Source organism: Polypterus senegalus, chromosome 5, assembly GCF_016835505.1.
Source record: "Polypterus senegalus isolate Bchr_013 chromosome 5, ASM1683550v1, whole genome shotgun sequence".
NCBI classification, from domain to species: Eukaryota; Metazoa; Chordata; class Cladistia; order Polypteriformes; family Polypteridae; genus Polypterus; species Polypterus senegalus.
The window spans coordinates 62,778,494-62,802,234 of NC_053158.1; positions in this window are offsets into that span (position 1 = coordinate 62,778,494).

Genomic DNA, 23,741 nt, shown 5'->3' on the forward strand with positions numbered 1-23,741 from the left:
TCCGGGTTGTTTTTCAATTGGGAGACAGCTGGATTTTGACAAGGTGTCCTTCTATTGCTGCATATAGATTTTAGGGCAGCCGAACTAAACTAAAAATTAAGCCATCTCTTGCACAATCAGTCCCTGTGCTATCCTTGACATTGTAACCGTGGCTCCTGTTTTTTTTTCCTTATACTGCTTGCATTTTACTTTCTCAGTACTGTACTCTGTCTTCAGCTTGCCAGTCTACTTTCAATAATCTATTGATGTTCATTTCTAAAGAACATTTTTAAAGATGTGTTACTTTATTGCCCCCTCCACTTTCTCCCTCTTTGCACTCAGCAAACCCATCACAAGACAAAATTCATCAATCAATAACACATCTGGCCAAAAAATGCTATTACACAAAATGAAATTCTGCTTGTGCATACAGTCCTGTCATACAATGCAGAAGTGTTTTTTTTATGGATCTATGGAATCATCTCCTGTTCCTTGTATTGCTACTCAGCTACCACAGTGTTAGCCTAGGCTGTGGAGACACCTAATAAGCCTAAATCAAATAATGTAGGGCATCAAGTTTTCCTGAGCCTACTGTTTAAAAGAAACAAAATTATTTTAGGTCTAATTTTTGTTTTATTTGTTCTGAGTCAAGCTATGATCACTAAAAACTGGGAGGTTTCATCTCCATGAAGCTTTGAATTCTGCATTGACATACTAAAAGAGGTGCAGGTACCCTATGTAGAAATTACAAGAGGTGCAATTTTCCACTTGAAGCAATGCACCTAAGTATTATAATAACCATGTTTTTTTTGAGAAACCCTTCAATCCAAAATATGAAATGCCACTACAATAATCAACAAAATAAAAAAAAAAAATACAATGCCATATATTTCAACAATATGTAGCGCCACCACTTACAAAATGTTTTCCGCTTGTCTCTTTGGTTTTCTTGTGCGGGCACGAAAATAGCCCATATATCCTGTTTTGGGAATAGATAGGTGATTGACAGTTGCACCCCGGAGGCCGGACAAACAGTTGTAGAGGGAATCTGTATACATCACGCCATTTTTTCAAAAGGAGTACAGCAATTGGAGGAAAAACATAGGAAAACTAGTTGAACTGGTCAGCATTTGCATTGGCCATGTGAAAGGTTCTTTGACTTCAAAGACATGTCTAGATAGGTGAAAGTCAGCAGTCGTCTTCAGGAACAAGAATCTTGCATTTATTTACAACGAGGACTCAGTTGAGCTCGCCGAAGTCCTTTTTTATACTTGTGCAGTACTGACTTTGAAAATATTTTACATTTACAGTTTCAGATTCTTTGTTGGCCAGCTTTTACAATCCATTCTCACACTATAATCAGACAACTTGAACTCTGGACTACTGTGTGAACTTTGGAAGGGGCTGGCGTGTGTATTCCTGTGTATATAATTTTTATTCACATATCGGGGGGTACTGTGTTTTGGGGAGGAAAAGGGTCATTGTTGTTTTTTATCCTTGTGTCTTTCTTTTTTAAATGTATATTTTTTCCCACTTTGCTGGAGCTCTTTTATATCTGTCTTTTTTCATACGCTGCATATACTAACTTGACTGTTTAGAGCTGATTATTTCAAAAAAGGGGACATATGGTGGGGCACTTCCTTTTATTAGTCGCCTTAAAGTTTAGGAAGTTGATCAGTAGCGATCAGCCAATTTCAGCATATCAAGACCAATTCATTACAAATATATGCATATATTCCATCTAGCAGACACACCAGACCCTACAATTAGAGTGAGATTGGTGCTACAGGGAGACAGCTAATAAGAACCCATAAACTAGCAATAAGTAAATAAAAAAAATATATATTGCACTTGTAGAGTTCCAATCTTAGGGCAGTCACTGGCCATGCCAAAAAGTGGAGGTATGGGACTGGCTCATCCCATTGATTAAAATCGCGAGTTTCCAATTCATCTTTGCAGATGCTTTGCACATTTTCTTTCAATCAAGAAGATAGAAATTCCTTGCAAATAGTAAAAAAAACTTTTGTTATTATTATTATTATTATTTTACAGGGTCGCATGTGTTTTATGACTTTTACATTTGTTTGGACTCGTCGCTTTTGCTTTTGGCTGGCATAAAAAAATTAGCCAAATGGGTGAGTGTACATTTGGCTGTAGCACTCAATATTTGCTCATTATGGTCAACTAATGTACCTCTCAATTAAAACACTGCAAGGTTTTTTTTTTTTTAAATACACATGCAAAGTACAAATCTGGCTGGAGTACAGATAAGGTGGTGTCATCATGTATGCGTGAAGCAGATCAGGCAGAATCAAAAATGCATGTGTGAAAGTTTTATGTATGACTGATACAGCTAAGTGATAGAAGCATGGGGTGCCGGGAAGAAAAGCCAACCATACAGTGAATCTGCAGGAAAATATTCAGTGAATGAGGTTCCCAGCAAACAAATATTTGCTGCAGAAAATACTTTGGCGAAGTTCATCAATCAATGCTGAATCCGAGAAGCAGAGAAACAGACCAAGAGAGAGAGGGAAGTCAACAATTTTGTGCTAGCTTATAATCAGAATGTGTTCACCTTTCAGACACCAATGGTCTTGTTGTTTTTTCTTGTGATGAGACTCAACAGTGCACATTAGAGCGACTTGGGAATGGCTGAACTATTTACTAATTACATCAATGTAAAATGATTGCTCCTGATCATTGCCTTACATTTTTTCTGGTGCAATTGCAGCATTAACCGGTGAGGGGTGATTAATTAATTAAGACTGATGCTCTCTTCCTGGTTTTGAACTTGTCATTTTTGGCAAAGGTTATGTACATGATGTGAAAATAAATCATGCCATTTTCCTTAAAAAAGAAATACAGTCTATGTTAGTGGTCATATTCAACTGTATGTGCTACCACATAATTACTGTATGTCATGCACACAACATGATTGCAAAGTCTTGGAAACCAAACCCTGAGTAATGTACAGTTTGAGAAATCAAGCAAAGAAACTTTGTGAACATATTTAAGAACATAACATATACTTAAACATATAAAATATTTCCAGCTGCAAGACTTCTGGTACATTGCTCAAAGTAACAGAGAAAGTGGACAAAGAAAAAGCCCAAAATCTGTCATGCTGCACCAAAAGTCCTGAAAGTGAGATTAAAATTCACAACAATGATTGCATCTTGAGCATGTAATCTTCACTTCTGTCTGATCCTTAAATTCAGGAAAATGAAGATTTTGCTAGTTGCAGCTGACTCAGATTATTGTAAAGTTTGAAGAATGGTGAAAAACATAAATGGATAGCTCTGTACCAAAAATGAAATGACCTCTCCTGAAAAGTCATTAATTATCTTCCTCTTCTGACTCAGTGATGAAGCATCTGAAAAACACACTAACTGTACAGAGACATAATCATGATGCTGATGCCAGTCCTTGTCTTACTAAATATATAGGCTCTTTTGAACAATTCACCACCAGTAAACCATTCTCATTCTAATTTCCTTCTTTCTGACTTATAAATGGCACTTTTTATATTGATTTGTGCATGGGCCTGGAGTCATACCTGCTGCCAACAGAATCCATCGCTGATAAAATCTGCTATATATAAACTCATATTCTTTTAAAATGCACAAGGCAAGCAAACAGATAAAACATACACAGCTTAGCCCTATGGGCTGTCTGTATTCATATGGCAAAAAGATTAGCTAATTTCATTATTTGTGGATGACACTGCATTGTAACATAATACGCTACCCTCCAAATGGAGCATCATCTTGTTAAGAACACTTGATGAGGCCCAGAATATGAAATATTTCTATGAGAAGACTGTGGGCCTCTTGTGTCTGTGCCACTGGCTGGATGTGGCCAGCAGGCTGAAGTTTGCACACATCGGTTTAAGTCCTTCAAGTAAGGAGGAGTAATTTGTGCCTTTATGCTGAAATGATCTTATGATGACCTTATCACAACTTATAAAGTTACCCTTTTGGACAGGTCTTGTGTCCTCTTCACAACTCACTCCTCTCTCTTTTTCTCCCTAAATATTGTGTCAGATATGGTTGCCATCATCTGTGTGGCTTAACCTTTTATATCCAGTAGGTACTTTCCAAGATTCCATAAGGGAACTACTGTCCCTCTTCTTTTTTAGTGTACTTAAAATATTTTTATGGCCATTTCTATCCCCACAAGTGACTTCTGACTCTCCCCATTGATATATGAATCACATGAACAATATTGTATTTTCTATACAGAAAGTTTGACATGGAAGTGCCCTTTGCCATCATAGTGAATAATTTTGGGTTCTGTGGAGCTTGAAAAAGTGTACAGTTAAGATTTTTACTGAAACTTGTAACATCATAATCTAAGCAAGTATAAATTTTTTTTTTTAAATCCTTTTTCTCTTATTGTAAGAACTATTGACTTATCAAAAAATTGTATTTATGATTATTTAGCTTACTTTAAGAAATCTCCTCAAGTAAATTTTGCTTACCCTATTGGCAGATTTGTTGCTAGATAAAAACAAACCGACTCCTATTTCAAGTTTTCTTGTCTATTTTTTTCACATGCAATTTTAACAGCGCACTGCAATTTCCTCAGCCCAGTATATCAAGAAGCTAATAAATAAATACAGTGATCAGTTTCTCAAGGCACATAGATTTGGGTGAAATTAACCGATAATTTCTGCTCAGTTTTCAGTGGGCCAGGCATTGCTTCTGTAAGTCCTCCTCACCTGAAGCTTCTAGTTAGCTTTTAAAAGGCAAATCAGAACTGTAGAGAAGCAGTAATTTCCAAATTAAGTGGAACTGGCTTACTAAGTTATTTTGTATGTTTTAAAATATTTAACTCTGTTATGGCATAAATGCCTATTTCTATCAGTTTGTGTTAGAGTTTTGTATTTTTCAATACATCAAAATGTTTTTTAGAAGTCTTTTCTTGTTAGTCAGTATTCTTCTACTGTGAGTCTTAAAGGCAGAAACAACAAAGGTAACATTAGAAATGTCTTATAGTACATACATACATACTGTAAAGTAATAAAAAAGAGACAGATGAAGAGTTGGGGCTCTAGAGGACACCCAGTTTAATGTCCAAGTTGCAGAATGAATAAGAAGAGATTTTCATAGAATATGTCATGTGTGATGTACTTTTCAGTCTTTTGCAGGTGGATGATGATTTAAAGAGGTAGTAGATTCACCTTCATCAGAAGCCACATCCGAAGTGAAAAACGACTTCCTGTGTGGTGGCTGTTAAAAAGGTGAGGAAGTGGAAGGGGTGGAGCTAGCAAAACTGCAGTGGGTTAATAAAGAGTTTAAAAAAAAGCATCAAAGGGCAAAGAAAGAAGCAGCTATGTAAGCCGTATAAGACTAATAACTCCAAAGTGAATCATAGGGTGTATGAGAACATAAGGCCAACCATTTAAAAGAATATTAGGAAGGGTAGGAGAGGAATATAACAGATAAGGCGAAAGATGACCCTAAGAGACTCTTTCAGTATTTTAGTAGTAAAAGAACACTGAAGAAGAAGGAGAAGTGCATCAGGATTGGTAAAAGGGGAATTAAAAGATACAACCAGTGAAATTGCAGATGCTCTAAACTTTCTGAGCTCTTTAAAAGTAAGGAAGTAGATAATCTCCCAGAGGTAAACAGGACTACTATGGAGGTACTGAAGGATTTGGAAATTGTAGAGGGAGAAGTACTGCTCAGATTAAATAGGCTGAAATCAAACAAAACACCGGGACCAGATAATATTTACCCTTGAGTTCTTAAGGAGGCTAGCGAGTACATATAAACCATATATAAACCCCTGACACATATTTTAAGGAAGTCACTGCACACTGGGGGGATTCTGAAGGACTTTAAAATGGCAAATATCCCATTATATAAAAAGAGTGACTTAACATGCATCACAGGAAAATTAATGGAAGGTATTATTAAAGATAAGATTGAACAGCACATGGTAATTACAAGAGTTTTTCTGAATACTCAGCAGAAGTTCAGAAGAGGGAGGTCGTGTTTTACTAACATGCTGGAATTCTATGAAGAAGCAACAAAAGGATATGATCAGAGTGGAGCATATGATGTTATTTATCTTGATTTTCAGAAAGCATTTGATACGGTGCCACATGAGAGGTTGGGCATCAAATTAAAAGAAGTGGGAGTTTAGGGGAATAATTGTAGATGGGTACAGAATTGGCTCAGGTTTGAATACACAATGGGAGGTCTGAAAATGGAGAGTACACCTAATGAGATGGATTTAGGAGTCGTAGTGAACTCTATGTTATCAACTTCCCGACAGTCATCAGAAGCCATTAAAAAGGCAAACAGAATGTTAGTTTATATAGCACAATGTGTGGAGTCCAAGTCCAAGGAGGTTATGCTCAACCTTTATAATGCACTGGTGAGGCATCATCTGGGGTATTGTGGACAGTTTTGGTCTCCAGGCCACAAAAAGGACATAACAGCACTAGAAAAGATCCACATAAAAGCGACTAGGCTCATTCCAGAGATACAGGGGATGAATTAAGAAGAAACATTAAAAGAGCTGAGCCTTTTCAATTTAAGCAAAAGAAGATTAAAAGGTGATATGATTTCAGTGTTTAAAATTATGAAGGGGATTAGAACACTGTATCGAGACTGTTATTTTAAAATTAGTTCATCAAGAACATAGGTGCATAATTAGAAACTTGTTAAGGGAAAATTTTGCACAAACATTAGGAAGATTTTCTTTACACAGAGAACTATTGACACTTGGAAAAAGCCAACAGTAGTTGACAGTAAGACTTTAGGGACTTTCAAAACTGATGTTTTATCAGAGGAATTAAGGGGATAGGACTGGCGAGTTTTGTTGAATTGTATGGCCTGTTCTTGTCTAGATTGTTTTAATGCTAGACCGGAAGTGATGTTCGTAGTTTTCAAGAGATTTTTCACCATTCTAAAGGAAATGGAAATTGCGTTAGTGGCAGAGTCACACTACAAACCTTCTTTATATTTTTAGTTGAACTTACACCCAGGAGACACTTCCATTGTTGGTGTTTGTGACAACACACACACACACACATATACACACAAACACAAACTCACAAAAAGGGTTGCCAAGTAATTTCTATAGCACAAGTTTTTTCATTTGTAGTAATTTATTATAGAATTGTTTGATCCAAAGCAGGCAGTACAATAGCTAGGTATATTTTCTTCCTATTTTGCTATATAATCTCCACCACCTCCATGCCACTGAGAAACACTGCATATACAGTATCTTCTTGAAATCCCAGTCTTAATCTTGTACTTGTAGCCACTTCTTCACTTCTGCAGCTTTGATTTTCTCAGAACCTGCAATTCATGAGGTCCAGGATTTAAGAGTGCCTTTGTCAGCAGTGTTGTATCAATTTACATTTTAACAGTCCATACTTTTCTATTGCCAATTTGTGAAAGAATAATTTAGAAGTAAAAATAGCTAAATATCTTGGTTTGCAGAGTACATTGAAATATATAAGAATTGGTTTTGGAAAACTACTGAGATGGTCAAATAAACAAAGGATGTACCAGAATGAAAGGTTGATGTAATACATAAAATGTACTGAAAGATGACCAAGAGATGACGAAGAAATCATCAGATGTCCTGTGAAGAACTAAAATGGACAGTTGTTACATACACAGAAATTTCAAGGGTGGTGGCTCAACCCAAAGCGTATAAAAAGAATAAGAATATAAAAAAATAGACTTTTATTTCATATAAGTCATTTGGGTATAAACCAACAAACAAACCAGAGTAAATTGTATGTATTGATTGACACTGTATGTAAATTCCATAGTTTATAAAATGAACCTCTGTTCTTTGTTTCTGTGGCCACTCTCATCATTCTGTAACAGACTGCTGTGAGAGATACTCCCTCCTCAGCATGGTGCTGCAGGGGTAATAAATGACACAGATGGACAAGATTTTCTCCTGTCTGATTAATAACTCAAAAAGGTTTTATTAGACTTGTTAGGGGATAAGTTACTTTCTTTAATTGATATGTTTGATTTCTAAAACAAATTCTTCCTATTTGAAATACACATAACTGCTCAACACCATTTTGAGTGCCACCTATCATGTCCCCACAAACATATTACTATGGCTCTAGAAGGCAAAACATTGCAAATTAACAATAAAATGTATTGCTTTAAATGTTAATTTTGACTGAACTATATAAAGCATATACACTGTATATATGGGCTCAGCTGTGCTTAAAATACAGTACAATTGACTGATATTTATTAACTTCTCACATTCTATCTTTTTTAAACAAATTAAGAAAATATTCCTCCATATATAACTTTAATAATTGGCCTAGAAGATAAAATGTAAGTTTAAAACAAAATTCATAACAGTGTATTCATTCCAAAGCAACATTCAACCAGGTCAGATGAACAGTCACTCCCAGAGGTTTGAGGAGATTTGGCACGGAAAAGTACCCTTCATGGCCAAAACAGGCAACCAGCTTAAGGACAATTGAAGCATCTTTTTATTTTTTGCTTAAATGCTGGAAAGTAATTTAATAGAAAATTTCCAACAATTTCAAACTACATTATGCCTTTTCTCGGTATTCAAGCCAGTTGGCACATATAAATGCTTTAATTCTTTTATTTTTAAATACAATAATTGGCTAAGTGTTGCATGGATTTTTAACATTTATCCTTTTGAGAATTAAGGAAGTTAGTAAGTGAATAAATAAACCCTTGATGCATCATTTTCAAAAATCTCTGTACTCTGGAAATTCATAAAGACTGAAAGGTAGCAAAAATGATTCTGTTATATAAAAAGAACAGTTAGGCTGATCATAGTAACTATAGGCCACTAGGTTTAACATGCATCATGAGAAAATGAATGAGAGCAATTAATAACAAAAGATGGAACATCACATGACAAGAACAGGTGAAATATCAGATAGCATGGATTCAGATAGGAGAAGTGGTGTTTGATTAATATATTGGAATTCTATGAAAAAGTAAAAAATCATATGATTTGAGAAGTTCACAGTGTATTATTTACTTTAATTTTCAGGAAGGCTTTTGATTTACTTTGATTCCCAAAATGCTTTTGATAAGGTACCACATAAGAGGTTAGTAATCAAACTAAAAGAAGTGGGAATTCACAATGCTATATGTAGGTGGGTACAAAACTGGCTTAAACACTATGAACAAAAAGTTATGGTGAGAAGAACCTTTTCAGAGTTAGGGGATCTAAAAACTATTTTCCCTCAGTGATCAGTGCTGGAGCAGCTGCTCTTTTAATATCCATAAAAGATCTGGATAAAGCATAAAAGACAAGTTGGACTACTTTGTAGATTATACCAAGATGGATTAGCAGATAATCTAAAATCAGTTGAATCAATATAGTAGGACCCGAACAACATACAGACTCAGGCAGGTTTATGGCAGGTGACATTTAATGTAAGTAAATCTAAAGTATTTCACTTATGAAGTAAAAAGTTAGACATGGGAAGTTTAATTACACCTTATGAGAAAGGACCTAGGAGACAGTCAACACATCATTAACTACATTCAGATAGTGTACAGAAGTGATCAAGAAGGCTAATAGGATGTTAGGTTGTACTGTATATCACAGTGTGTGGAGTACAAGTCCAAGGAGGTTATGCTGGCGCTTTACAACACACTGGTTTAATATTTGCTCTTAGAATTTACTTAAAAAATCAGACAACTTTTAACATCTAGAAGTTATTAATACCACATGTGACAAGTGCTGTACACCTAATATTTGCCATTTCTATACAACATACACTGCATATAACTAATATGTGTCACTTAAAATGGTTATTTCCCATATTGTGCTGCTCAAATGATGAGGCACAGTTAAATGAGAAGGGGACCATGAGATGAAGCATAGTTAGGGACATGAGCCAAGAGTCATTAGTTGTAATGTCTTAGAAATGAAGCACCAAAACCAAGACACTCAACAGAATTCGTACCACACCAGAGCACAAAATGTGCAGAAAGGATAACCAGGAAGTGTATGGATCTGACCTTTATACTACTGCATGGGTGACATTTCACACCATGCTATTCAGTCATTCCAACATAGCAGCGCTACAGCAACTATAACAAAACTCGTGCAAAATGGTAATAAAGATGAAAAATAATCACGGCATGGCACAAAACAATTCTGACATCTAAGAAAGCAGTTTATAGATGAAAATAAGTGAAAATTTTGAATTTTCCATTGGAAAAAACAGAAGTAGATTTGAAGCCTACAGCAACAGTGCAGGAAATGACAGCAAAAAATAAATAAGGGACACCAATTATACCATATAGAAGTTAAACCAAGGATATTTAACATATAGTATAAGCAAGATATTTATCATATATGGTGTTACTTGATACATAAGCAAAAGATTTGCTCAGTGAAATGGGTATTTTACATTTAACTGAGACATATTCCATATAGGTTAGTTATTTGACCGTTTTATATATATATATATATAGTGGCAGATGGCTGGCACCCTTGCCAGGCTGGAATGTCTCCATGTTGAAGGACCCGGGGAGCAAGCGTGGCCTGAGCATTATCTCCCCCAGAGTGCTAGATGTTATCCCCCTGGGTTGTAGCAGTGCCTAGGACTCCCGCAGGGCTTCATGGGAGTCAGAGTTTGGTGCAGCCCTGTTGGGATACGTTGGCGCCACCAGGGGCTGCTGCAGCAACCGCTGAGTCCTTATGGGCGGTTCTTCTGCCACACCTGGAGGTGCTGCCGGAAATACATCATCAAACACCTGGAGCACTTCCTGGGGAGTTATAAAAAGGGCCAGCAGACATTACTTGGGGAGCCAGAGTCGGGAGGAAGGAGATGAAGCTTGCTGAGGAGGAGTGGAGGAGAAAAGACAGAAAGAAGAAGGAAAAGGAATTGATTTATTGTGTTTGTGCTTGGGACTGTGTCTTATACATGGGGAAGGCGTTGCCCACAAGTGAAGAAAAGACATAAAATCACTTGTGCTTTTATCAGTGTGCCTCCTGTGTCTATTTGTGTCAAGTTAGGTGGCTGGCATGCCCTTGTAAATTTGTCACTATGTGTGTGTGTGTGTGTGTGTGACAACTTCCACATACAGTAAGTTTGAAGTTTACTATTTTGCATTACAAAAGCACAAACATATGAAAAAACAGTACTTTTACATTTGGCATCCTCTAAATTTAGAAGAAATTCACAAACTCACAAAAAGGGTTGCCAAGTAATTTCTATAGCACAAGTTTTTTCATTTGTAGTAATTTATTATAGAATTGTTTGATCCAAAGCAGGCAGTACAATAGCTAGGTATATTTTCTTCCTATTTTGCTATATAATCTCCACCACCTCCATGCCACTGAGAAACACTGCATATACAGTATCTTCTTGAAATCCCAGTCTTAATCTTGTACTTGTAGCCACTTCTTCACTTCTGCAGCTTTGATTTTCTCAGAACCTGCAATTCATGAGGTCCAGGATTTAAGAGTGCCTTTGTCAGCAGTGTTGTATCAATTTACATTTTAACAGTCCATACTTTTCTATTGCCAATTTGTGAAAGAATAATTTAGAAGTAAAAATAGCTAAATATCTTGGTTTGCAGAGTACATTGAAATATATAAGAATTGGTTTTGGAAAACTACTGAGATGGTCAAATAAACAAAGGATGTACCAGAATGAAAGGTTGATGTAATACATAAAATGTACTGAAAGATGACCAAGAGATGACGAAGAAATCATCAGATGTCCTGTGAAGAACTAAAATGGACAGTTGTTACATACACAGAAATTTCAAGGGTGGTGGCTCAACCCAAAGCGTATAAAAAGAATAAGAATATAAAAAAATAGACTTTTATTTCATATAAGTCATTTGGGTATAAACCAACAAACAAACCAGAGTAAATTGTATGTATTGATTGACACTGTATGTAAATTCCATAGTTTATAAAATGAACCTCTGTTCTTTGTTTCTGTGGCCACTCTCATCATTCTGTAACAGACTGCTGTGAGAGATACTCCCTCCTCAGCATGGTGCTGCAGGGGTAATAAATGACACAGATGGACAAGATTTTCTCCTGTCTGATTAATAACTCAAAAAGGTTTTATTAGACTTGTTAGGGGATAAGTTACTTTCTTTAATTGATATGTTTGATTTCTAAAACAAATTCTTCCTATTTGAAATACACATAACTGCTCAACACCATTTTGAGTGCCACCTATCATGTCCCCACAAACATATTACTATGGCTCTAGAAGGCAAAACATTGCAAATTAACAATAAAATGTATTGCTTTAAATGTTAATTTTGACTGAACTATATAAAGCATATACACTGTATATATGGGCTCAGCTGTGCTTAAAATACAGTACAATTGACTGATATTTATTAACTTCTCACATTCTATCTTTTTTAAACAAATTAAGAAAATATTCCTCCATATATAACTTTAATAATTGGCCTAGAAGATAAAATGTAAGTTTAAAACAAAATTCATAACAGTGTATTCATTCCAAAGCAACATTCAACCAGGTCAGATGAACAGTCACTCCCAGAGGTTTGAGGAGATTTGGCACGGAAAAGTACCCTTCATGGCCAAAACAGGCAACCAGCTTAAGGACAATTGAAGCATCTTTTTATTTTTTGCTTAAATGCTGGAAAGTAATTTAATAGAAAATTTCCAACAATTTCAAACTACATTATGCCTTTTCTCGGTATTCAAGCCAGTTGGCACATATAAATGCTTTAATTCTTTTATTTTTAAATACAATAATTGGCTAAGTGTTGCATGGATTTTTAACATTTATCCTTTTGAGAATTAAGGAAGTTAGTAAGTGAATAAATAAACCCTTGATGCATCATTTTCAAAAATCTCTGTACTCTGGAAATTCATAAAGACTGAAAGGTAGCAAAAATGATTCTGTTATATAAAAAGAACAGTTAGGCTGATCATAGTAACTATAGGCCACTAGGTTTAACATGCATCATGAGAAAATGAATGAGAGCAATTAATAACAAAAAGATGGAACATCACATGACAAGAACAGGTGAAATATCAGATAGCATGGATTCAGATAGGAGAAGTGGTGTTTGATTAATATATTGGAATTCTATGAAAAAGTAAAAAATCATATGATTTGAGAAGTTCACAGTGTATTATTTACTTTAATTTTCAGGAAGGCTTTTGATTTACTTTGATTCCCAAAATGCTTTTGATAAGGTACCACATAAGAGGTTAGTAATCAAACTAAAAGAAGTGGGAATTCACAATGCTATATGTAGGTGGGTACAAAACTGGCTTAAACACTATGAACAAAAAGTTATGGTGAGAAGAACCTTTTCAGAGTTAGGGGATCTAAAAACTATTTTCCCTCAGTGATCAGTGCTGGAGCAGCTGCTCTTTTAATATCCATAAAAGATCTGGATAAAGCATAAAAGACAAGTTGGACTACTTTGTAGATTATACCAAGATGGATTAGCAGATAATCTAAAATCAGTTGAATCAATATAGTAGGACCCGAACAACATACAGACTCAGGCAGGTTTATGGCAGGTGACATTTAATGTAAGTAAATCTAAAGTATTTCACTTATGAAGTAAAAAGTTAGACATGGGAAGTTTAATTACACCTTATGAGAAAGGACCTAGGAGACAGTCAACACATCATTAACTACATTCAGATAGTGTACAGAAGTGATCAAGAAGGCTAATAGGATGTTAGGTTGTACTGTATATCACAGTGTGTGGAGTACAAGTCCAAGGAGGTTATGCTGGCGCTTTACAACACACTGGTTTAATATTTGCTCTTAGAATTTACTTAAAAAATCAGACAACTTTTAACATCTAGAAGTTATTAATACCACATGTGACAAGTGCTGTACACCTAATATTTGCCATTTCTATACAACATACACTGCATATAACTAATATGTGTCACTTAAAATGGTTATTTCCCATATTGTGCTGCTCAAATGATGAGGCACAGTTAAATGAGAAGGGGACCATGAGATGAAGCATAGTTAGGGACATGAGCCAAGAGTCATTAGTTGTAATGTCTTAGAAATGAAGCACCAAAACCAAGACACTCAACAGAATTCGTACCACACCAGAGCACAAAATGTGCAGAAAGGATAACCAGGAAGTGTATGGATCTGACCTTTATACTACTGCATGGGTGACATTTCACACCATGCTATTCAGTCATTCCAACATAGCAGCGCTACAGCAACTATAACAAAACTCGTGCAAAATGGTAATAAAGATGAAAAATAATCACGGCATGGCACAAAACAATTCTGACATCTAAGAAAGCAGTTTATAGATGAAAATAAGTGAAAATTTTGAATTTTCCATTGGAAAAAACAGAAGTAGATTTGAAGCCTACAGCAACAGTGCAGGAAATGACAGCAAAAAATAAATAAGGGACACCAATTATACCATATAGAAGTTAAACCAAGGATATTTAACATATAGTATAAGCAAGATATTTATCATATATGGTGTTACTTGATACATAAGAAAAGATTTGCTCAGTGAAATGGGTATTTTACATTTAACTGAGACATATTCCATATAGGTTAGTTATTTGACCGTTTTATATATATATATATATAGTGGCAGATGGCTGGCACCCTTGCCAGGCTGGAATGTCTCCATGTTGAAGGACCCGGGGAGCAAGCGTGGCCTGAGCATTATCTCCCCCAGAGTGCTAGATGTTATCCCCCTGGGTTGTAGCAGTGCCTAGGACTCCCGCAGGGCTTCATGGGAGTCAGAGTTTGGTGCAGCCCTGTTGGGATACGTTGGCGCCACCAGGGGCTGCTGCAGCAACCGCTGAGTCCTTATGGGCGGTTCTTCTGCCACACCTGGAGGTGCTGCCGGAAATACATCATCAAACACCTGGAGCACTTCCTGGGGAGTTATAAAAAGGGCCAGCAGACATTACTTGGGGAGCCAGAGTCGGGAGGAAGGAGATGAAGCTTGCTGAGGAGGAGTGGAGGAGAAAAGACAGAAAGAAGAAGGAAAAGGAATTGATTTATTGTGTTTGTGCTTGGGACTGTGTCTTATACATGGGGAAGGCGTTGCCCACAAGTGAAGAAAAGACATAAAATCACTTGTGCTTTTATCAGTGTGCCTCCTGTGTCTATTTGTGTCAAGTTAGGTGGCTGGCATGCCCTTGTAAATTTGTCACTATGTGTGTGTGTGTGTGTGTGTGACAACTTCCACATACAGTAAGTTTGAAGTTTACTATTTTGCATTACAAAAGCACAAACATATGAAAAAACAGTACTTTTACATTTGGCATCCTCTAAATTTAGAAGAAATTACAAAAATAGTGAAACGTTTTACAAACGGAACCCCATAGACATACTGTGGTTGTAAAGCAGCTTGAAAAGTGGTCTACATTAAGCTTTTTGTTGATGAATAAAAAAGTCTGTGTGGAAAAAGGACCTGTTTTATTCAGGGTCCTACCACTACTTCCTGCTCTTACTTTGTGAAGCAAGAATGTCCAATTATGACCATAATACGCTGTGCTTGCATCCACTCTAAATTATGATGGTGACACCATTTTAAAGCAGAAAGTGAGAAAAAGTCTCAAAACAAATGCACTTTCTAACTGTTTTGCTTCCATTATAAAATAACTAAATGTTTTACTCAAAAAGAGGTGCTACTTTATTTTAAGTGTGCTTCTAATAGTAAGCACCCTGTGCACGGGAAAGGCACTATATAAATAAAATGATCATTACTATTATTTTTATTAATAATAATAGCAACTTGGAGAGAGAGTTAAAAACCATTCAGATATTGCAGGAATTCTACCCACGCAGCAGTTCCCACGAGTGAGAAAGTCATGTCAAATGCATATCGTCTGACTTTAGACAGCATCTTGTCTCTGAATTATGATAATACACAATAAAATGATAATAATAAACAAAAGTTTGTAACAATATGATTCAGGCTTACGTTCAAGGTCAAATTAAAATTTATTGTCATTTATACGTAGCACAGTTAAATTCTTCCGTATCTACTGAGAAGAGTGGTAGTAAAAAGAATACCAACAAAAAGACATGTACGATATTTGTTATCAGTAACCTTACAACCCATAGATAGCATCTACCTGTTAATCTATTGGTGCAAGTGCCAATGGTTTTGTACCATTTGCCAGAAGCAAGGAATAAGAAAAGCAGCTGTGCAGGATGACTGAGCTTTTTAATAACAATCTTTGCTTTTCTAAAGCATGTCACATTACACAACTTTTCCAGCGATTTTTCGATAGCAGACCTTCATTTACATAACCTTAGTAAGGTCAGGCACCGCTGCAATGTCATGCAGTATTATATACCCAGCATTTCAGTTAAACCAGCAAGCAACTCACTGCTGGTTTTGTCTAAAGTCATAAGGGCATATACATGAGAGCTGACAACCAATGAGCACTCACCCGGAAGTACGAGGCATATAATGCAGCAACGATGGATAAATAATGTGGGTGTTTTGGACCTCACAAATGGAAAAGAGAGTCGTCTGCCTGATGTCTCATGTTTTACATACCATGACATAACAGAAAAAAAGGACCAACAATGTGGCTGAACATCCTGTATCTGTAAAACCTTAACAAAGGCACAATCTCCATCAGGTACCATGTCATTGACGACTAGGGAAAAGGGCAAGCTTGTGATACTTTGAAAATGTCAAACTGCTAGAAGGTTGTTACACATATTCAAGCAATAAGATCAGCAACTGAAACTTGTCAAGTTTGACATCCCCTCTGTTATATGATATGACATTGGCTTAAGGCAGCTCATTTTTGTATATGTTCTCAACAGACATCAGCTGAGTAGTGGTAATATTCTTTGCTTCAACATCATCTGCAGTGCTTTACAATTTTGAACCGATAAGGTGTCATGCCAGGATGTTGCACAGCCACTGAAAATGGGCTCTACTGTGTACCAATATAAGTTAATGAGATCAGATGGAGAGATTCAAGCTTTTCTTAAAGACAAGAAGTAATGGTATTAGTGAGCCTTCTATGATAAGTCCCAAAATGTTTCTTTGCCCATTTTAGATCATCACTGATGACCACTCCAAAAATTTAAAGCTGTTGTCCCACTCAACAGTATCCTTTCTGAAGTAGATGCCAATGTGTTCTGCTTTCTAAAGCATATGACCAACTCCACGTTTTTTTCAACATTACGGGTGAGCTCGTTATCCTGGCACCACTCAGCTGAGAGGAAAACCTCTTCTCTTTGAGGAAGATTTAACTAGCAAGTGGAGATTACATTTTTCTGTTAAAACCTAGATTTTCTAATTATTTATTTATATGTTATATGACCCCTACTCTCTTTTCTGTTTCTTTTTCCGGTTTCTTTGTGGTGGTGGCCTGCGCCACCACCACCTACTCAAAGCTTCATGATGCTCCAACAATGATGGACGGATTAAAAGGCAGAAGTCTACGTGACCATCATCATCATCAAGCCCTTTCGTGAGAATCCTGAATACAAAGAGGACTGTTTCATTTATGTTAGATAGAATGGCCAGAGGGGACTGGGCGGTCTCATGGTCTGGAATCCCAGCAGATGTTATTTTTTCTCCAGCCATCTGGAGTTTTTTTGTTTTTCCTGTCCCCCCTGGCCATTGAACCTTACTCTTATTTGATGTTAATGTTGATTTATTTTGTTTTATAATTGTGTCTTTCATTTTTCTATTCTTTAATATGTAAAGCACTTTGAGCTACTGTTTGTATGAAAATGTGCTATATAAATAAATGTTGTTGTTGTTGTTGTTTGAAGTGCCAACTGACATATTAATCATTTGCTTTAGTAGGCGATACATCACTCTACTGTAGATTCTATGGTGAAGCTGTTAAGTGTCTTTAGTTAGTGCTCAGCTAGTCCATTTCATACTTTTTGTTAACTGTTTGGATCAGCTTTCTGTTTCCCAACTAATTCAACTAAACTGATAACTGTAACAGATTATATGTTTTGTGTGTACTTTTGATATATATTGCTGATGCTGTATTTAGTGTTTGCTGTTATATTCATCACCTGTTGCCTGTATTATACCACTGTTTGTAATCTTTGAGTGACATGCAAGTGGCTGGCCTGTTAGCTGAATGCCTGGAGCTTTGAAAGGCCGAGCACCCGACATATCCACATATGCAAACAAAGACAAGAAGCAACAAGACACAGAACAAATACAAAACCAATGAAAAAGAATTGAAAAATTAGTAACCTGAATGAGAAAACTTAACTTAAAAGGAAGCAAATAATACAAGCAAAACAATTTACAACAAAAATAAACAATAATATGAATAACACCAGTGTGTGTTGTCACTGTAGCCTTGTCCAGGAATAAAGCAAGTGGGAAGAGTGAGTTGGAGTTTGTGAGTGAGGTGTCTAAATACCTGTTTCTGTAAAATGAAGATCAAGAAGTCATCAGATAAAGAAATCTTTACCTACATAATAAATCACTAATGTCTGTGGGTGTCTCGAGTCTTTCTCATCAATCTGATTGGTTAGTTTGGATTGGGTCTGATTTATCAGTTTTGCTGTGGTTGCTCAGTCAAACATTAATTACTCATAAAGGGTCAGGCATGGACAGTCAAAGGAGAACCACTGAGAGTCACATTCAAAGACAGGGAGTATTCACATGACTACGAATGATGTTTCACAGTGGCTAATGGAGGCCTGTCTACTATTGGTTATCAAGAAGCAGACAGGAGATGAGCAACATGTCTTGGAGTGACAAATTCTAAAAAACAGGCTTTACGGGAACACGATTGTACAAGGAAGTATTGGCCAACACAGGCTCAGATACACGAGGATACCGAGGAAAGGCTGAAGGACAAATGCTGAGGACACACATAAGGCTAGAGATGTCAAATATTTTAAAATGTATTCTGTTGCCAGTGACAGGTAATGTACTGTAGCTAATTTTTATTATTGAAATAAATGTACATATACTGCATGTTTCCTTCATCTTGAAGGATATTGTTAATGAGTTACTAATTTACTGTTACCAGTCATGCTGCAATAAATAATGAATTGCAATATAAGTAGTAAAAAGAATTGATAAATAATGAGGGTGTATTTTTAATATAAGGTTATCCAAGCAATACTGCAGTACTGTATTACAACTTTTTAAACAGGCATAACGATTTAATCTACAACAATAAAGGTGGAAGATTGTTTCTGTGCCTTGCTACTTAACAATGTATAAATGGGTGCAGTCAGCAGGAATTAAATTGGAAATTGTCTTAAATTGCATGAATTCCACATGAGCTTATTTTCTTTCTCAGCATCAGATATTATACATGCCAGACTGCTATTTTACACTGTAGAACAGAGTCAGAGATTTCAAATTGATAAGTACAATGGAACTGAAGTGAAAAAAATAAGGTGTCTTTCCAACACAAACAAACTTGAGAAAGACTTGCTAAAACATCAAAGTTCAGGATTTCTAAATACATTTGGCAGTCACTTTATTGGATGTAAATGCTTGTTAAAACAAATGCCCATTCCTCCACACAGTCCATTATGTGTCTGCAACTCAATACATATAGCATGCAGGCATGGTCAAGATGTTTACTTGTTTTTAAATCATACAATGGAATGGGGAATGTGCCTGTTTGAAGCAACAATGATCATGCTGTGATAAAAGTTACAAGATAAGGTGAACCCAACAAGTGAGAAACAGCTGTCTTCCTGGAATTTTCAGGAACTACAGGATTAAGAATTTTCAGCAAATGGGTCAATTTACAAAAATATGTGAAAGCTGGCACTTCTGTGGCCAAAAACACCTTGACACTGAAAGAGGTCAAAAGAGGATGGCAAGACATATTGAAGGTAACAGAATGTCTGTAAATACTCCAATATCAGCTCTTTTCAACAGTAGGGTGAAGATAAATGGCTCTAAATGCACAAATTGATGCAGATGTGCTACATCAGCAAACATCCATGCTCAGGTTCACTACTGTCAGCTAAGAACAAGAAGATGAGTTAGCTACAGTGTGAATGTAATCACCAAAATAGAATGGTCAAAGATTGGAAAAATCTGTAAGTGAGATTGAGACCATTTGTGGGATCTTCACCAACTACCATAAGCTTTCAACTGAAGATATGAAACATCAGTGTGCAGCTCTAAGCAGCTTCCTGAGCTATAAAAGTTGTCAGGCCTGGAAGGGAATAAATCTGCATCAAAAATGGAAAATCTGCCCAAATCTAACATGCTCATCCTGGAATTCTTATCATTTTCCAAGAGAAAATACTGTATGAAATCTACCCGAACACGTGGGTGGCCCTCAGAACTGCTGCCACTACTCCAGTAACTGTAGCAACAGCAAAGTAGTGTAACAAAAGGAGCTATATTGTGCCCGATCCGACACAGATCTGACACAGAAGGCACGTTCAAAATAAAGAATCTTTTTATTTTTCTTCAGCTGGAGGGCATGTCTTCCCCATAATCCCTCCAGCCACAACACAGTCCCAAGCACAGTACAATAACACCAAGCACTTTCTCTTCCTCCACCACTCCTGCCTGGCAACCTCGTCCTCTTCCTCCCGATTCTGGCTGTTGAGTAATGGCTGCTGGGTCCCTTTATGGGTACCTGGAATTGCTCCAGGTGGTTGGTTGCCAACATCCGGCTTCAATTCCGGGTGTGACGAAACCAGTGGCCAAAAAGAACCAGCTGCTGCTGCAGCAGCACCCCCTGGCGGCGCCTGCAAAACCCAACAGAGCTGTGGAGAACTCCATCCCCCATGGAGCCCTGTGGGAGGCCGAGGCACCACTCCAACCCAGGGGGCGGCCATCCAGCGTCCAGTGGGAGGTATTGCACTGTCCAGGGCTGCTCCTCCTGAATATATAGTGAAGGGGTGGCCTAGCTGGACATGGGACCCGGCCGTCCGCCACAGGAAATTCTAAACACTGAAGCTCACCAAAACGTACTTGAGGTCTTCAATGATCTAGTTATGAGAAGTATAAACAGAGATGTGTCTCAGACAATGATATGATCACATGATTAATAGTTTTCCAAATAGGTCTGCAAAATTAAACTCATGAAAAACTGTTTTAATTGAGAATTGTTATATTTATTTGCATCGGTAAACAAAATAAAAAAAATAACTAGAAAGTTTCCATCACATAACATTTAAGAAATAAACTGAAATAAAATTTTATTAAAATTTAACAAATTACGCAATTTATTCATGAATGCAATGTTGTTGTAACTCAATTTAACAAGAAAATATTTTCAATTTAACATGGAAATATTTAGTCAATCTTATTTTTCTAAACACATATACAAATAAAACAATACATTTTGTGACAGATAAGGGGCGTTATCGCTCCCTTGAACCCTTGTCCAAGACGTCAGACACCAATAAATGACTTTATTCATACACAACAGTGCACAAAGCACCCCCTCCTCCACAATACTCATTAAATTATACAATACACTACAATAAACCAATCCTCCAACTCCCAGACGCGTTGCCACCCTTCCACCCAGCTCAGCTCGCCGTCTGGGTGCTCCCACAATCCTTTTATAGTCCCTGACCCGGAAGTGTTCCAATCCCTAGTCCATGTGATCTTCTATCACTTCCAGGTCAGATCAAAAGTCCTTTTCTTCACCCCGGAAGTATGTCATTTCTGCTGTCGCTCTGCCTACAAGGCACTTCCGGGTTATAGAGCACATATGACTCTTTGGTCATCCATGCAGCTCCCTCTTGCTGCCCCTGGGGTATCCAGTAGGGCTGTGGATGAAAACTCCATCGTCCATAATTCCTTGCTGGTCTTCGGGGCACCTCCATACTGCACGCATGGCTCCATCTGGCGGCCTGGGGGTATTGGCCGGGATGACAAGCCGGCCATAGACCACAATTTTCATTGACTTACTGTACATATAACTTCTCTAGGTTTTGTTACTTCATAGTTGTTTGGCCCATCATTTATACACTTTTTCTTGTGCATCCTTATTGCTCATCCAGCAGTAGTCCACCATTATACTGAAATCCGAACGTCTTTCCTTATCCTTAATATTCTGATGGAATCTTTCACTCTGTTGTCACTCATCACTCCAAGGTTTTCGGGGAAAAATTCCAAATGCAAAAGCAAAAAGTGAAATTTTGATACTTATATTGCAACCCAATTCTTTAAACTTAACTAATATTTTTTTTACAATTTCTTCAGAATTTGGATATTTGTTACCTAAAAACTTAGAAACTACTTCTTCAAATGATACATTTATCACATCATCAAAGTCTGCATCAGAAATCTGTTTTCTGATATCAGAATATCCTCTTTCCATTATCCTCAGACAAACCTAGTAATTTTCAGCACAAATACATACAAAAAGGCTTCTTCTTTTGATTGGACTGCTTCCTTAAACCAAGCTTAACCTGAAGCAGTGGTAGCAGCACCTCATCTGTATCCACCATGCTAAGTCTGATGATGGTTTTGGCACCAAGCTGTAGCTTTATTTGTAGCTGGCCATTCCTTCTGACCCCAATATCAGTTCTTGGTTCTGCTGTCCAAATCACAGTGGCAAGGTGGGAATTTTGTAAGCCCTGACTGCTGACCCATTAAGACACACAGGAACTTAAAGGTCCCCACATCTGAAGCAATGGTGCACATTTTAGTTAATTTCCTCAAAGATTTTCAAAGTTCTCATATGTTTCTTTCAAATGCATAGAATACCCAACATGTATGATACCTATTTATTACCATTATGAAAAACTACTGTGATGAATCATAATAGTCTTAATTCATCTGCATTGTAATCTCTTCCAAGTTTCTAGGGCTGGTATTGGTATTCTACCTTGTGCTCAGTGCTTTAGAGATAGGCTTCATTTCTTAATGAATTTCTGAAGACAGGTTTAAATAATTAAAAAAAAATGTAAAATTCTGATTGTTTAGCATGGCAATAAATAATAACACAATAAATCAGTGAGAAGAAAATATACATTCAATCAAAATACACATAGCAGTTTTTTCTGAGCTGTATATTAATCTATACTAATAAAAGGCAAAGCCCTCACTCACTCACTCACTCACTCACTCACTCACTCACTCACTCACTCATCACTAATTCTCCAACTTCCCGTGTGGGTGGAAGGCTGAAATTTGGCAGGTTCATTCCTTACAGCTTCCTTACAAAAGTTGGGCAGGTTTTATATCGCACACGTAATGGTCATAACTGGAAGCAGTTTTCTCCATTTACTGTAATGGAGATGAGCTTCAACGCCGTGGGGGCAGGGTTTCGTGTGACATCATCACGCCTCCCACGTAATCACGCAGTACATAGAAAACCAGGAAGACCTAAAAAAAGCGCTGAAGAAAACATGCATTATATAATTGAGAAGGCAGCGAAACAATAAGAAGCGAGCGAGTGACATATACAACCATATTCATGAGCACGATGTAAACCTACACTTTAAATTAAGTTCATAGACAGGCTGCCGCTGGCGTTTGTAATTTAGTGCCTGCCCATATAAGGCCGTCCGTCAGCGGCAATCCAATAGCAAACTCCCACTAAATATTCACGGGTTAAGGACTATACCAGGACTAAGGTAACATTAAATACAGCCATGGACATAGCACGAGATGGCACCAGCACAGCTGGGAAACTTCGATGCATGTACACCGAGCGGCTCACGTGAACTGGCGCAGTGCACAGATAAAAGCAACAGTTCCAAAGAGCAACAAAACCGAATTACACAATTGAAAAGGCAGCAAAAATATGAAGCGCCTCATACATACAAGCATATTCATAAATCCAAAACAAAGCACACGTTGGAAAAA